The 11,910-nt window shown below is 28.0% G+C and overlaps 1 pseudogene; it reads left to right on the top strand.

Moving 5' to 3' along the window:
* The first annotated feature begins 4,049 nt into the window (after positions 1–4,049).
* On the top strand, positions 4,050–10,206 carry LOC106341427 (annotated as a pseudogene).
* Positions 10,207–11,910: the final 1,704 nt, after the last annotated feature.

The following is an 11,910-nucleotide window of genomic DNA, read 5'->3' as shown; positions in this document are numbered from 1 at the left end:
TAGAGTTGTATCCCGTAGGACCGGCCGACCCTATTTTTCTATATTGTAATGAATAATATTATAGTCTATCATGTATGTAATCATATGTTATTTTTAATCCAATACAATCAATATATTGTTACTAAAAATAATAATCGCTTCAAAATATGGTTAATATTTATATTGTGTTGTTCTCTTTGTTTTTTCCCTATTAATGACTAATAAAAATAAAACTAATCAAATAAAAATCCTAACAAATCAATCTATCAGTAGCATATAAAGCTAGAAACCATTTCAAATTCAAGAATTAGAGTATGAATATTTAAATTTTGATTTTGACACAAATTTACTAAAACAAATTCATCCTAATATTTATATAAGAAACAAATAAGATTTACCAAAAAGAAAAAACAAATAAGTAACCAAACTACAAGCAACACATTCTAAATCGGACACAAATTTAATAAAAGGGTACACACTTCTAACATTATTTTATAAAACATAATCTCGCGTTTTACCGCGGATCATAATCTAGTTATCATCTAAAAAAAAGTTTGACGATAATTTCATTTGATAAAATATCAATAAGTAATAAGTATGTGTACTACAGTGGTTATTAAAATATGAATTTTGTATATATTGATAACATATGTATAACGTTTGATTTAAAAATATTCAATAGATACATATTAGGGCAATTCTTCAAAAATAGCTATTTTAAAGTTTTTGTCACAAAATAGCATTCAAAAAATAAAATGACCAAAATAGATACTTTTATTTTGAAATTTTAAAAATTTATTTTCTATTTTTTAAAAAATTTGAAACTCTATCCCTAAAACTCCACTCCATAACTTTAAACTCTAAATCTAGATTAGTTAATTCTTGGATATAAGTACATATTTACTCTTTAATAAAATTTATTTTAGTCATTTTCCTACTTCAAGTTTATTTTTGTGAAAATAAACTGAAAAATGCTATTTAAGAAAAAATTTCATAAAAAAAACCACGTAAAGCTCCAACATATATAATATATTATATGCAGCGACTTCTAAACACAACCATTAAAATAAAATGTAATAAATTTAATCTACATAATCCCTCCACACCTAAAGATTCTTAACAACTATAAGCATTCTAATACATTTATGTTGCAAATGCTAACACAAAACACATGCAATCAAAATACACAATAAAATTGTCATACAAATCACACGTAAGTTATATTCTGTGCGAACCGCGGATCGATCCTAGAACGTTTATAGTTGGTTCAACCATGAAACGGTCAAATAGTCCGATTGGATCCATGCTAACTAGGTAAAGTGTACTGTTTTATATAATTAAAAATAGATTTCGAAGAGAGTAAGAAATAAAATAAATATTAAAAATATATAAAACATAAAAAACTTATATGTTAAATTTCAACCGCAATTCTGAATAATACCAGTATTAAAAAATGTAAAATAATAACATAATAAAAATATTTTTAGTTAGATAAACATATATTTTAAATAAAAATAACAAAACTGAATAGTAAATAAATTTTGAAATTATTTATACAATATTAAAATAAATAAATATATATTTTTATAGCATAATTATTATTTTAAGAGAAATTAAAATATTTTTTATTTAGAAATTATTAGTTATATTTAAAATTGTTAACATAATGAAAAGTTATTAGTTATATTTAAAATTGTAAAGACTTTTAAAATATATTAGAAATATGCATTGATGTAAGAAAAGTAAAATATAGTTTCATTTATACAATTTCAATAAACCTATTAAAAAAATTAGTCAACAAAAAAAGGGAAGTTGAATATTAACACAAAAACTACATAAATAATATTAATGATAAATATATATTATTAAACTACACATTTACAATTTTTTAAAAATATTCAAAAGTATAATAAAAGTCATGTCCGCATGGCGGACCGACCCTAGTATATATATATATATATATATATTACTATGTTGATGAGATATGAGTTATCAATTTATTTAATATTTCAAAAGTAAATGTTACATAGATAATTTATTTTCATGGTGATATATTAATCACTAGTCATTACTTTAATATATAAATACAATTTTTTTTTTAAAATATATAATATTTATACAAAATATGATATATAAGTTAATGTAAAAATTTAGATGTAATTGTTTTGTTTAAATTTTTAATTTATATATATATATATATATATATATATATATATATCATATTTTCTTTTTATGGTAATATATAAGTTATTAGCTATTAATATATTTAAAATGTTTTGCCAAAATAAATATTTATTTATAAAATTTATTTTTAATGATGTTATGATATTTATTAATAATTATTATATTTAAAAAGTTTTGTCAGAAATATAATTTTTATAAGAGAATTTTACATGTCACCATTATATCTTATGAAAACACAGTCATTTTTTATGAGAATGAATACGTGATAACACATATAAAGAAATTACTTGTAAATAATATTTTGTCTCTTTAGTTTCCTACTAAGTGGATTTTTTGTCTATATTTAGTAATTGATTATTGATGGAAAATACAAAAAGAGACTGGGCACGTGCCACTGTATGTCTTCACCTACGTCCACCACTGCATATGACTTGTCGCCTTCTCAGTTTTTGGGAGACACGTTTCTTGCTCAAACTCTTTCGTATGTTTGAAACACATTTATGACTTAATGGTAATGCAACAATATGTGCACACAAAAAAAATGGTAATGCAACAATATAAATTGAACCTTTTTGTGTACTAAGTATAAATATAAATTGAACGGTATTAGCAATTATGAGTCTTTTACAGGGAATTTAATTACTGAACTAGATCTCGATCCGGGCAACTTCGCGGATTTTTGTTTATTTTTATATAAATATTTTGTTTTCAATTCTAAATTGGTATATATTATAATATATGTGTCTAACAATTTTTAAAACATAATAAATTTACGGTATATTTTTTCATTGAATAGATTGTTGTATCTTCTTCATATATATATATTTTCGGATTATTGTTTCATTATTAAAATCGTAACTACATATATAAAGATTAGTAAAATATTGTTTTATTGTCATATTCAAAGATATTGTAACATTTCACAAATTTCGAAAGTTTTTAAAAAAATTAAACTTTTTGCTTCATAGATTTATATTATCGAGTAAATAATTAAACATTTAGTTTTTGTTTAATTTTTAAAATAAATTATATAGTTTAAAATTTGTTTTCATTGGTTTAAAGTAGTAAAGATTAATCATTGTTAGATAATATAATTTTTGTTATTTTAAAAAAAATCTTTATAATTTTAAAAGTTAACATCGACAAATATTTAAATATTTAACATATAGGGGTAAAGTATTACAACATTAAATTATATCTATTTAATTTATACTATCTATAAATCCAATAGATCATCTATTCTTTAAATTTAATTATTGATAGCCCAATAAAAAATTTTGGTAGGTCCAAAATTTAAAAGATAAGACTAGATTTTAAATGTAACATAACTTTTTAGAAATAGGTTTATTAGGTCCATTTTCAAAAAAAATTATACATAAATCAAGGTTGTGACTTATGTTTTAATATATAAGATGGAATCGTCGAATAGATATTTTGCATGTGAATACCTACTTGTCACTAAAAAAGTTAAAAGTAACTTCGAACATATCAATTTAAACTAGGTTACAAAAAAATATATATATCAATTTAATAAATAAAAAACCAACATGAGGGAAAAGAAGACACTAATTACAGTGCTGTTATTTTTTTTTTTTGTTAAAAAAAGAGTTAAACCCGGATCTATTAAAGACACATACCTAAACTCCGTGTGGGAGGTGCAGCCCACGACAGACCCTCTCCCGGATTTTTATACGGACGTATCCGCAGCCGTGGTGAACAGAACAATGTGATTTAATTTCCGCAGCACGAGGATCGACTCCGGAATGTATTTACATCCAAGCCCGTCCATACTGCCACTGGACCACAAGGTCCATTCAACAGTGTTGTTATTGTAGAGTCAATATATATATATATACGCTGTATCATTGTCTTCTGCGTACTTCTTTTTCTCCTCTCACCACCTAAAAGAAAGAAATATGGTTCTAAGCCAAACGACCCCTGAAAGTAACGAACCTGTTAGCTCGACGTTTGGATCTCGCTATGCCCTAACTGCACTTCCCAAGTAATTTTTTTTTTTTTTTTATGTCCGTGAGAGATCTCATGCGCTAAGTCCAGACTAATCACCAAAAATTCCATTACAGAGGAAAAATCTTTTAATTCTTCTTACTGTTAATGAATTTTTTTAATGTTAACAAATTTACTCGTCAAATAATGATGAAATTAAGGTATGAGATTGGTTTTTTTTTTTGCTTAAAAGGTACGAGATTGGTGAGTGTTCGATACCAAAGGATGCTGCGTATCAGATCATAAAAGATGAACTAATGCTTGACGGTAACCCGAGGCTGAACCTGGCCTCGTTTGTGACGACATGGATGGAGCCAGAGTGTGACAAACTCATTATGGACTCTATCAACAAGAACTATGTCGACATGGACGAGTACCCTGTCACTACCGAGCTCCAGGTCTCTCCATCTCTTTATATTCCTAATTACTTCATAATAACTGATGGTGCTGCCCAGTGGCGGATCCGACAAATCAGACGGGGCACAAATTTAAAATTATAATAAATAATATAAGAAGAATATTATTACTGTGAATATAAAGCTATAAATTTTATTCGACTCATAAAATTATATTTATATCATGTATAATTTTCAAAAAACATTAGTAATATTATTAATAATAGTAACATACTGTAAAGAAATTAATTTTTAAATATATAGAAATGTAGTATATATAATATTATGTCAATTTATACTATAAAATGTTCCTTATCATATCACAAAGAATTACATTCTTAAGTGTTAATAAAAAGTGAATATATTGTTTACTAGTATAATATTAGTTAAAAGGATCTAAATTTTGTTTTATAAAAAAAAAAGAAATCTGAAGATAGAAAATATAATGGAAAGAAGTAAAGAAAGAGTGGTTCAGAAAAAAATAAAGAAAGATAAATAAAAAATGAAATAAGTTTTTTAAAAGGAAAAAAAGTAACAAAGATAAATATGAATATAAAATAGTCTCTGTTCATCGAACTCTTGACATTAGAATCGAACAGGGCACTTTTATCAACTGAACAGGGGGCACGGGCAATACACTGTTCATCCTCCTCTGGTGCTACCTAGATCTCGTTTTAGTTTTTAGTATTATATCAACAAAACTGAAATCACTCTAAATGATTAGGAAAGGTCACATTTATGCAATGGATTTTAACAAAATACTAGGTTTAGAAATATTGTAATATATATACATAAATTATAAGCAAAAAAGAAGTAGAAACGAGAATATATATATTATATATGTTAAAAAAAATAGACAAAAAGCCGAACCAGTTTAGATAATAAACTTTGTGCAGAATAAAATATTTACAAAATGTTTGTAAATTAAACAATTTGAAAACAAATTATGGCAAATATATTTAATGATTTATTAACATAAAATTGAAAAAGATTTAATTTTAATCAATTCAGGTATAATATATATTTTAAAATTTTGAAAATTATAGTATAATTTAGTATATATCGTTGACAAAAAATCAGTATATATCAAATGAAGTTTTTTATTCATTTTGTTTTATAATCATTTGTATCTTTTGTAAAGATTTAAAATACTGATCCTGAAATTTTTAATTTGGAATTTCTTACAAATTAAAAATAGAACATGTAAGAAATTTTTTAATTTTATTATATGATTAATGTGATTGTTAAATTTATTTAAACAATATGAAATTAAATAAAAATAATAGATGACACACAAATTATTATAAAAAATTATTATGTAATATCATTAATTATCATATTTATATATTTAAATTAGATTAAGTAATTTTATAGTTTTTATAAGAAGTTTATTTTTGTAGAATACTAATTAGTTTGATAGTTAATTTAATGATAGTATATGTTCATATTTTGGACCAAATAATGAATTCATGTATTGTAATTATTTGAGCAACTTGAACTTATTTTTTTTATAATGATTCTAGTGATAACACATCATCATAGCACATTTGTTATAATATTTGTCAAATAATATAATATTCGTGAGTTTGATTTTTTTTTTGAAACACTTTTTCGGAAGCACCTGAGTTTAATTTAGTTTATTTTTTGCAAACAAATATCAAAAAAGTAGTTTTGTGGAAATGTTGTTTTCACCCTTCATTGCTGACATATTAAGGTTCTCAGAACATTTCGTATCTAGGTGCTGTGAATATCTATAACAACAAAAGTAAGAAAAAGAAGAGTTTTTTCAGTTTTTTTTTAAAAAGAGCTTTTTCTCAGGTAATGTTTTCAAATGAGATCTATTATCATATGTTTGTGTATAAAATAAATGATCTGATTTTATTTAAACATTTAATATAAAAAAAATAATTAAATTATGATGAAAAGTTAATATTATTGTGATTTGAATTTCTATTTAGGGCAACCTCATCAGTTAAAATTTAAAACCATGTTGAGCTTCTCAACAATTTAAATAATAAAACTTTTATAAAACTGACCAATGACTGAAACACAAGTGGTCTTAAAATATCTAGGCGGTTTCTTAAACTGACCAATGACTAAAACCCTCATTTCTCTTCTTGTTTTTCATTATTTGAATGAGAAAGAAAGTATTTCTTAGCTATGAGTTGGAGGTGGCTTTAGAAAAATTCTACAATGTGAACATTTCGACCAAGCTTCTTAGAAATTTATTTTAATATTTTTAAAATAGTGACTTTTAAGTAATTGACATGACGATTTTTCTCTTTATCCTTTTGGCATCATTACACATGGACATTTGGGTTTCGAATTTAGTTTTCTATCCTCATTGGCTTTATCTTAGAATGGACTTGAGTTTGGTTAACAAGTTTCATTTTTAATGTAATTTGTAATGCATTCCAAAATTTAATTTTGCAATACTTATTTATCCGATTTAGTTTATTTTGGTTCATATTCAAATATTTTAATATTTTAGACATCAAAAATATAAAAATAAATATTTACGATAGCTATTTAAGTTTCAAATAATTATTTGGAACTTTGACTTTAAGTTTTCTGAACTTTTGGATTTACCGAGTTTTTAGCTATATAATTTTCTTAACATAAATAACCGCACTGACTTATGTCAAGAGTGTTTTTATCAATATTAGAGACCCGTTTGATTTGAAATTTTGGAAAAATCACCCTCAGTTTATCAGTTCATTTATTTGAAATGGATTAATCAAATAAATATCGTATTATTTGTAACGTACAAATCTTCGAGAATCTAAGGATGGGGTTTATGGTTTAACGTTTAGGTTGAAAGATGTGACATGCATAACATATATTTTGTATAACTAGGTATACATTAATTTAGTTTACATGATTAGCCATGTGGTGGTCAATATTTTATATATTCAGCAATATTTTTTAAAAAAAAGTTTATAATAATATATTTGACAAAAGAAAAAAAAATATTTGTCAGAGACAAAAGAAACAGTACATTTTTAAAAGCTGAAATACAAGATTTAAAAAAAAAAACTAAGACCGATAAAAGGAAATAATTTTAGAAAGAGGGTTGTGATGAAACCTAGGAGGAGCCTACAATACCATTAAAATCTCGTGATGGCTAGGTCAATAGTCACATTGATTATCTTATGTGAAAATTAGATATTTCACTATAAAGTTGTATTCAGTTTGTTCTTAAAATGAATCGGTTATGACAATACCATGTCCGTAGAGTGAATGCAATACGTTCTTGGTAAAAGATCATAGGATTTTGATGGTATGGATAATAAGATCATATGATATTCTATCTTGAATAATATGTTTCTTATTGTTTTCTATCATATAAATTATATATATATAAGTATATATATCCAACTAATAATACTGTAGCTTACATTAGTGTACAAAAGTAGTTTATATTTCATTTCTCATATGTTGATCATGAATTCGATCCATTGGACATATACCAATCATATGATTACGTCTCCTAACGAATGGTGAAGGGTTACAAACATGTGCTCTTTTCTGTTTTTTTTTTTTGCAAAAACTTGTGCTCGTAATCATCATTTTTAATTGATTGGATAAACAGAACCGATGTGTAAATATGATAGCTCGACTGTTCAATGCGCCTCTTGGAGACACTGAGACCGCCATGGGAGTAGGAACGGTTGGATCTTCAGAAGCCATCATGTTAGCCGGATTGGCCTTCAAAAGGAACTGGCAGAACAAACGCAAGGCTGAGGGTAAAACCTATGATAAACCCAACATTGTCACCGGAGCCAATGTTCAAGTATAACATCTTTATATCACTATTTCATAACATTTTAACAAATAAAATGGTGAGAAGCGTAATAATTAGCAAATATAGATGGAGTTAACATAAAGTTCATTTGTCTAAAACAATATTCTAGAATCTGTTGTATTACTGCGATTGTTATTTTCAGAAACCAGTTTTCAAACCCATTTGTTCACATAGGTGTTAATACATTCTAGAATCTGTTGTATTACTGCGATTGTTATTTTCAGAAACCAGTTTTCGAAACCATTTGTTCACATAGGTGTTAATACATTCTCGTTTAATCCATTTCTGTTGAAGAGTTCAGTTTCGATACATATGTATTTCTCCAGTATTATTACAGATTTTGGTTTTTAAAAAGTACATTTAGTATAATTACTTCAAAACACAAATAATACTTACAGGTGTGCTGGGAGAAATTCGCTAGGTACTTCGAGGTGGAGCTAAAAGAAATCAAGCTTAGTGAAGGTTACTACGTGATGGATCCAGAGAAAGCCGTAGAAATGGTAGACGAGAACACAATATGTGTTGCTGCCATACTTGGGTCAACACTCACCGGTGAGTTCGAAGACGTCAAGCGCCTTAATCACTTGCTGGTCAAGAAAAATGATGCGACTGGCTGGAATACTCCAATCCACGTTGACGCAGCAAGTGGAGGCTTCATAGCTCCGTTTATTTACCCTGAGTTGGAATGGGACTTTAGGCTTCCTTTAGTGAAGAGTATCAATGTGAGTGGTCATAAATATGGGCTGGTCTATGCTGGTATTGGCTGGGTCGTGTGGAGGACACAACATGATTTGCCTGATGAGCTCATCTTTCATATTAACTATCTTGGGGCCGATCAGCCCACTTTTACTCTCAATTTCTCCAAGGGTATTTATCTTTCAGTTTCTTGCTCCGTACTCTGAACATATGATGTTTTTTGGTATTAATGTAATGTGATGAAATTTTTTGATTGTTTGTAGGATCGAGCCAAATTATTGCTCAGTACTATCAGCTCATACGTCTTGGCTTCGAGGTGAGTGTAGTGACTCAAAAATATGTTTATGTAAGTTCTTGTGTCAATGTCACAGCTAGCATGTAATACGTCTAGTCCAAATTTGCCGATTATATGAATATATTCGAAATGTAAATGGAGGTACGGTTAGAAAGAAAAAACAAGAATATAAGGTCAATTTTCTTTTATGATTGTCGTCAATCTTTGTTACACACATATTAGTGTGAGGCACTTATATAGGCGGTGTGTTTCATTTGAATATAGGGCTACAAGAATGTGATGCAGAACTGAGAACTGCAGAGAGAACTTGTTGGTTCTCAAAGAAGGAATAGAGAAAACAGAGCGTTTCAACATTGTCTCAAAGGACGTAGGAGTGCCACTCGTAGCTTTCTCTCTCAAGGGTCAGAGTTTCCACAGCGAGTTCGAGATCTCTGAGATGCTACGCCGTTTCGGCTGGATTGTTCCCGCTTACACTATGCCTGCGGATGCGCAGCACATCACGGTTCTGCGTGTTGTCATTAGGGAAGATTTCTCAAGAACACTTGCAGAAAGACTTGTGGCTGATATTTTGAAGGTGCTTCATGAGCTTGATACCTTACCTTCCAAAATATCAAGGAAGATGGGAGCTGAGGATTTTGGCAATGTGAAAGGGAAGAAGGTGAAGAGGGAGAAGCTGATGGAAGTTATTGTTGGATGGAGGAAGTTTGTGAAGGATAGGAAGAAGATGAACGGTGTGTGTTAATGTGAAGTGTTGTGTTTGTGAATGAAAGGACATGGGGTTTGATGAAAGAGTTGTGTTGTGTTTGAGGCAATAATAAATTGTGAATTATATTAAGTTGGGCATATAAACCGACACCATAACTGAACCTAAAAACCAAATTCAAAATCAAAACGAAAACTGAATATATACTCAAATATCTAAAATACAGTTTATATAACTTACAAATATTCATTATTTAGTTTTAAAATTATCAAATATTTTTAAAAGTGCTACTCATTAACCGAACAACCAAAAAACCAAATTTTCTAAATGTTTTTAATCCAAAATATTTAAATTTATACACGTTACCAATACTTAATCTGAAAAACTGAATAAATTTGATTTTATGTCTGATTATCTTAAATTAACCAAATCGGATCGAATTGGATCCAAATTTTTTTTGGATATTAGCTTGTTTCTAACATTTTTATTCGAACCAAACAAAAACTGAGATAACCAAAACCAAATTAGTTAAAAAATAACCAGAATTGAACATGAATCGAAATGAAAATTAAACGCCCAAACCTAGCCTAGATTATATGATGAGGTTGAAACTCATATTGAGCCTTTTTGATGTACGCAATATGATGCAGACAATTCATTTTATATGTCTAACTAGATTTTGATTCACTCTTTTAAAGTGAATGTTTTGTTTCCTGTTAAAATTTTATTTAAAAGAGAATTTTTTTTGTAAAATGTAAGATTGTTTATAATTGCAAAATATTCAGAAATATTTATGGTTGTTTATAATACATTTATAATTGTTTTAAGAAAATTATGGAGTGGAAGGCCCTGATCAAGGTGACGGAGCTGCAATATTTCCATGGTTTAGTCAACTATTATCGTCAGTTCATCAAGTTATATTCAAAGAAGGCAACACTGATTTTTAAATTAGATTTTGAGACAGTACTCACACACTAGACAAATGTTAGGTCCTAGTTATGTCTTTGTATTGATTATTTATGTTGTGGTACTGTTTGAAAGGTTTAACATCATTCACTGAAGTGATTTTCATACTAGAAGACATGAATGTTTTAATTTTTTTTAGGATCACCGTGAAGAATGAAAATGATAGATATGATTTTATCTATAATTCCGTCATAGGCGAAAAATTTTACAGGTGCAGAATATATTCTTAGGAATATAGTCTTTATATTTCCAGTACTCACTCCTCCTTCCTCCACGTCGACTGCCACCTAGATAAGTCATTTTTTCTACACGCGACACGTGTCTGAAGCGCTGCATTTCATTAAGGGTCTAACTGGTGACCAAAGAATAAAAGAGAATAATGCATTCCTTATTATTTCTTTTTTTATTTTACCATTTACATGAAATAATTTTTCCTTTCCATTCCTTCTCTTTCCTTTTATTCTAGAGGAATATAGAACAAATTTGTTCATTCCCAAAATTGATAAGGAATAATTTTCCTTTTTATTCCTATAATTTTTTCCTCTTCATTTTTTTCCTATTCATTCATAATGTTCCTATAATGGTACCGTGATGGGTTTTTCATGTTTGATGTGTGTTGGGTTCTGAGAAAGGAGGCTGCATCCGGCCCAGAAGAGAGGTGCTTCGCGTTGTAACCCTAATTGCTAGATCGAGACTGCGTATCGACTTTCCTTTCTTACGGCTGCGACGCCTGAGTTTCTTTCCCTGGCTGGCCGGAGCTGTAACTCCGTCTTTATTGCAATAAAATCCATCGCCCAACAAACACAAAGAGCCGCCCATCAAATGCCCTTTTGTCTTCATCACCTACACGATGTATTAGGGTTCATGTTCTTTCTGCGACTAA

Source organism: Brassica oleracea, chromosome C4 (assembly GCF_000695525.1).
Source record: "Brassica oleracea var. oleracea cultivar TO1000 chromosome C4, BOL, whole genome shotgun sequence".
Classification (NCBI taxonomy): domain Eukaryota; kingdom Viridiplantae; phylum Streptophyta; class Magnoliopsida; order Brassicales; family Brassicaceae; genus Brassica; species Brassica oleracea.
This window is presented reverse-complemented; position numbering and strand designations above follow the sequence as displayed.